The sequence below is a fragment of the Narcine bancroftii genome, chromosome 13 (genome assembly GCF_036971445.1).
Source record: "Narcine bancroftii isolate sNarBan1 chromosome 13, sNarBan1.hap1, whole genome shotgun sequence".
NCBI lineage: Eukaryota > Metazoa > Chordata > Chondrichthyes > Torpediniformes > Narcinidae > Narcine > Narcine bancroftii.
In genome coordinates, this window is record NC_091481.1 from 82,464,222 (window position 1) to 82,470,491 (window position 6,270).

Genomic DNA, 6,270 nt, shown 5'->3' on the forward strand with positions numbered 1-6,270 from the left:
TCATAACCCTCTATTTTTCTAGCATCCATGTGCCCATTTTAAGAGTCTTTTAAATGTCCTTATTATACCAGTCTCCACCACCATCCTGGCAATGCATCTCAACCCAACATCTCAAATTGATTCACAGGAAATTTGATATTACAGGAATAGTTTGAAATGTGGGAAATACACGTGCTATTTTTGCACAATAAAGCTCCTGGAACTATGTGATATTGAATGAGGTAAAAATTATGTGACCCCCAAGGTAAACTCTTTCAGGGTATTGCCAAGGGATGTTTTAGAGCTGCATTAGAGCAGACAGCGCCTGACTTAACGTCTCATCCACAAGCTGAGTTTTTACTGCCTCTGGGGCTCTAGGGCTACTTGGCCCAGACTGGCTCGAGTTCCTCCACCAGGAGCCCAGTTGGGTGGGCCCACTCAGGCAGACACTGCTCTGTGCAAGCCGCCACAAATTGGCTCCCTCACCCCTCCCTACACCCAAACGTCTCTGCCGTTTTGTCTTCACGCAGCGACATGCTCCACCCCAGAGGGAAGCGTGAACTAGTGCAAGCTGGTTAAGCAGAACCGCAGGCTGTGCGTTCAACACTCTGTGGCTGCCACCATCTCCTGATAACATTCTGTTGTGTAGAGTGAAACTCCAATTATCTGGCACCATCAGGATTGATGTTGAACCAACCAAGTGGATATTACTCCAATTAAGATTCAAGATTCTTCTATTTTGACATGTAATAAAACATAAAATGTAGCATTAAACAAAATTTCCTTTAGCCTATGGTTTAGAACAGCACAATTGGTGTAGTAGCTAGCGTAACAGCACCAGTGATCCGGACCTGGGTTCGAATCCCATGCTGTAAGGAGTTGGTACGTTCTCCCCGTGTTTGCGTGGGTTTTCCCCAGGGGCTCCTCCCACCATTTGAAAAGTATCGGGGGTGTAAACTGGGTGGTATGGATTCGTGGGCCGAAATGGCCTGTTACCGTGCTGCTGGCCTAAATTTTTTTTAAATACCGTGAGGCAAAGATTCACCATCAGCAGAAATTGCCCGGCACCCCTTACAATCAGAGAAAGAGCAGCAAGAGTGTCCCCAAGAATCACTGAGTGTCCACGGATTCGCCTCCAGTGCTCTCTCAGTCCCCGCTGCCACATAGACATCAATCCAAACCATTGGCAATCCGAGCACCAGATCAGAATCTCTGGCCCTTAGCGCCCTCATCACCCTCTCGCAACTTGGTTCCGATACTTGGTACCCATTCAGCCAATCTAGATCCAGTAGACCGCAGTCCGGTTCCTCTCCTCGAGTCACCAACAGCCTGCTGCCTGTATATTCATCAGTCTCAGAGAACAATGAATATGTCTATCCTCTGCTTCTGCTTCTCAAACAGGGGGTGGTCTCCCCTTTTTCTGGTCCTTTGCTTCTCCAGATTCTGCAACTCCTCGAGGCCACTGCCTATCATAGGCGCCGCCATCTTGGGCCCAGACCCAGGGGTTCGCAGCATTTAATATAAACCACTGCTTTAACAGGCAGATTAAAGTCTGTACAGAGCCAACGGCAATCGGAATGGTGGTTGGTCCCTGCAGGGGAGTGCTGTCTCCACGCATCCGCACCTGCGGCAGCCCCGCCATCGCGGCAGCTCCGACAGTGTGCATTTTGCTCCTTTATTAATCCCCCAACACAATTTTAATTCTCTTTTCGTAGTGTTATTCCTTTTATACCCTTTACAGTAATTTCCAGCATGATGAGTTTAAAGCAGTGGTTTTCAAGCTGCCCTCCTAAACTCACATTCCATCTGAAGCAATCCCTATGCCATAAATGCTCTGTGATTAGTAAAGGATTGCTTAAGGTGGGAGGTGAGTGAGAAGGGAAGGTTGAAAACCATTGCCCTAGACCCAATTGTTATTGAAATATTTTGCTTGAGAAAAATTGTCATCGCCCCATTTCCTTTGGAGTTCTGAAACCGTGCACATAACGAATCCATTGGGTACGATTAAAACAGTGGTTTTCAAACCTTTTTCTTTCCACTCACATCCCACCTTAAGCAACACCTTACTCGTCACAGAGCATTTATGACACAAGGAAGCCCTTTCAAGTTTAAGGAGAACAAAAAATTGGGATTGTTGAGTTTAAAGGGAGGTGTAAGATAGTTAGGTGGCAGGGACTCGTGGGCCAAAATGGCCTGTTACCGTACTTTTTGTCTGAATTAAAAATTAACAGGTTGACCACCCCTGGCCTGATGAGCCAATACATATTGTAAAAATTATCTCACCCATCCACACAATCAACAGAAGCTAACCACGCTTTACTGACAGGAGTACACGGTGAGACGTTGATACAGAACACCGAGCCAGAGCTCGTCTTTATTCAAAGTTCTTGGTTGAAAATTATACACAATGGTATATGTCGGCCACAGCACTTACCTTACCACCCTTCGTTAAAGAAATTCTTCCACACCTCTGTTCTATGTAGATACCCTTCAATCCTGAAGTTGTGCCCTCTTGTTCTTGACTCAACCTTTCCTACATCTACTCTGTTCATGTCTTTCAACATTCAGAATGTTTCTATGAGATCTTCCCTCCTACAATTCAACCAATACAGGCCAAGAGCTGTCAAAAGCTCCTCATACGATCACCATTTCATTCCCGGATTCACCATTGTGAAACTCCTTTGAACCCTCTCCAACATCAGTACATCCTTTTTCAGATGAACTGGGAAAGTTGGCCAAGAAACGGCAGATGGAGTTCAACTTCAACCAGGGTGAGGTGTTGCATTTTGGAAGGTTAAACCACTGTGCCTACTCGCAGCTCCACTTTCCTTTGCTAACTCCATGGCCGTTAATCCTTTTAATATCCAAAATCTATTGGTCTAAGACGGGGTGACCAACCTTTTAATTTTTAATTTAGACAAAGAGCACAGTAACAGGCCATTTTGGCCCACGAATATGTACAGGCAGGTGTAAGATAGTTAGGTGGCAGGGACTCGTGGGCCAAAATGGCCTGTTACCGTACTTTTTGTCTGAATTAAAAATTAACAGGTTGACCACCCCTGGTCTAAAACATGCTGAGCGGCAGAACATCCAATATCCTCGAGCATTGATCCACACCCGGCCATAACCTTCCATACTTCAAGTCCATATACCTATCCAGTTTTCCCTTAAATATTAAAATCGAGCCCACATCTACCACTTTGGCCAGAAGTTCATTCCACACTCCCATCTCCCTCTTGAGTGAAGAAATTTCCCCCTCATGTTTCCCCTATACTTTTCCCCCTTCAATCTCAATCCATTTCCTCTTGTTTGAATCTCCCCCACTCTCAATAGAAAAAGTCTGTCCACATTTACGTTATCTGTCCCCCATATAATTTTAAAGACCCCTGTCAAATCATCCCTCAATCTTCTATGCTCCAGGGAATAAAGTCCCAGCCTCTTTAACCTTTCCCTGGTAACATTCTCGTAAATCTTCTCTGCACTCTATTTTGCTGTTATCCTTCCTATAACTTGGCAACCAAAACTACACACAATATTCCAAATTTGGCCTTACCAATGCCCAATACAACTTCAACATGACATCCCAACTCCTATACTCAATGCTCTGATTTATGAAGGCCAACATACCAAAAGCTTTCTTCACCATCCTATCTACGAGACTCCTCCTTCAGGGAATCGAGGACCAGAATTCCTAAATCCCTTTGTTCCACTGCACTCCTCAATTGTCTACCATTTAACATGTACAACCTTTGCTGATTAGTCCCACCAAAATGTAGCACCTCACACTTATCCGCATTAAACTCTATCTGCCTTCTTTCAGCCCACTCTTCTAAGTGTCCTATATCACCTGTAAGCTTTGATAATCTTCCTCTCTGTCCACAACACTGCCAACCTTAGTATCATCTGCAAATTCACCAATCCAATTTGCCACCCTTTCATCTGTATCGTTAATATATATGACAAACAGCAGTGGTCCCAGTACCGATTCCTGAGGCACTCCATTAGTCACCAGCCTTGAATTTGACAATTTTCCATCACTATTCTCTTGCATCTCCCATCCAACCCTTGAATCCATTTCACTACTTCATTAATTATCTAATGATTGAACCTTTCTAACTAACCTCTTATTGCAAACCTTATAAAAGTCCATATAGACAACATCCACAGCCTTCCCCTCATCAACCTTCTTTGTAACCTCCTTGAAAAACTGAGAACTGTTAACTACAATCTGCCACGCACAAAACCATGTTGACGATTCCTAATCAATCCCAGTCAATCCAAATAATTGTGTATTCCATCTCTAAGAACCTACTACCGACGTCAGACTCACAGGCCTATAATTATCCAGTTTACTTTTAAAACCTTTTTTAAGCCGTGGAACAACACCCTCCAATCCTCTGGGACCTCCCCTATGGCTAATGACATTTTAAATATTTCGGTCAGAGTCTTCGCTATTTCTACACTAACCTCCCTCCAGGTCCTAGGGAATATCTTGTCAGGACATGGAGATTTATCCACCCTGTTTCTCTTTAAAATAGTCAGTACTACCTCCTCGATAATTTGTGTATTTTCCACGACCTCACTACCAACTTTTCTTACTTCACCTGACTCAATATTCCTTTTCTTAGCGAATACGGAAGAAAAAAAATCATTTAAAATTTCCCCCATCTCTTCTGACTCCTCACAGAGTCTACCCCTCTGATCGTCAGGGGGCCCAATTTTATCCTTCACTGTTCTTTTACTTTTAATGTACCTGTACCAATTCTTCACTGTTCTTTTACTTTTAATGTATCTGTACCAATTCTTCACTGTTCTTTTACTTTTAATGTACCTGTACCAATTCTTCACTGTTCTTTTACTTTTAATGTACCTGTACCAATTCTTTTTTGGAGACATACAGCACGGTAACAGGCTATTTCGGCCCAAGAGCTCATGCCACCCAATTTACACCTCATTAACCGACTCCCCCCCCCACCCCAACATCAGTGCATTTTGAATGGAGGGAGGGAACAAGAGCCCCTGGGGAAAACCAACGCAGATAAAGGGAGAACATGCAAACTCCTTAAAGACCCCCTGACCCAATCGCTGGTGATGTAAAGGCGATGCACTAACCGCTATGCCAACTGAGCTGCCCTTTTTATTGCCATTCTATATTCTCTCATTCTGCTTGCTCTTCGACTATATAGGGCTGTATGGATGTTAGTTACCCTGCTTGCAGAAGAATCCTTCTCACTGTCTTAGGTACAATGTGACAAATGAACATTTAGAAGTTCAAGGCATAGCTGCATTTCACAGAATTTGGAAAAAGCGCATGCCTCAAGAAAAAAAAATCTAAAAAGCTTTCGGACAAGTGATCAGGGACAATAATTGTGCATACATTATGCTAAATAGATAGCATCTTATTTCAAGATCAGTTTTAAGATTAATACGACATGCTGGTGTAATCCAAATAGGCACTCGGGCACACTGAAGGCCACAGATCACTCCTGCACTGCTCTTCCAGTTTACAATGTTAGCCCAAGGATAAAGCGACTCTACTAAGTACTTGCCATCCCTCCCTCTCCCCCCCCCCCCCCCCCCACAACCCTCAGCTGCTTGAATTAGTGAGTACAGCCCTGTACCAGCCTCAATGGCCACAAGCAGTACAAAGTACATAATGTCTGCAGGAGCAGTGCCTTCCTCAGCATTTTTACAGCAGGGAGCAATCCTGCTGCCAAATTTGTTCCGGGCGGGTGACTGCTGAGAAACAAAGCACAGCAATTTCTTTTGGGAAATTCCAATTACAAAGTGGATTCACTTCCCAGTCTTGCAAGTGCCGAGTCATGCTGGGACATTGCTTCAAATGTGCTTCTTGCCCTTTGTTTCTTCTTCCCACCCACTCCCTCCCCACCAAAGTGAAATGAGGCACAATTATTCAACAGAGAGGATGTTGGGTGTCACAGAAGCTGCAACTCCTGGAGAGCCCAATCCTGACTGGGCAATATGCTACCAAGATGCTCCCAACCACTGCAGACCATGGAGGAGCTACATCTCAGTGCAGACCAGTGAAGGAACACAACAGCTTCCATTTCCATTAGCCACCGCCGTTCAGAGCTACCTACCCCTTCTCTCGATCAATTCTCACCTTTTCTCTCCTGACCTCCTATGTCCTCTTGGCTGTGCTTCTCCACCCACCCCACCCCCCCTCAATCTTTTCATTGAGGCACCTGCCTGCTTTTTGCTCATACCCTGATGAAGAGCTTAGGTCTGCTTATATATCTTTCCCTCCCGTGGACGCTGCCGGATCTGCTG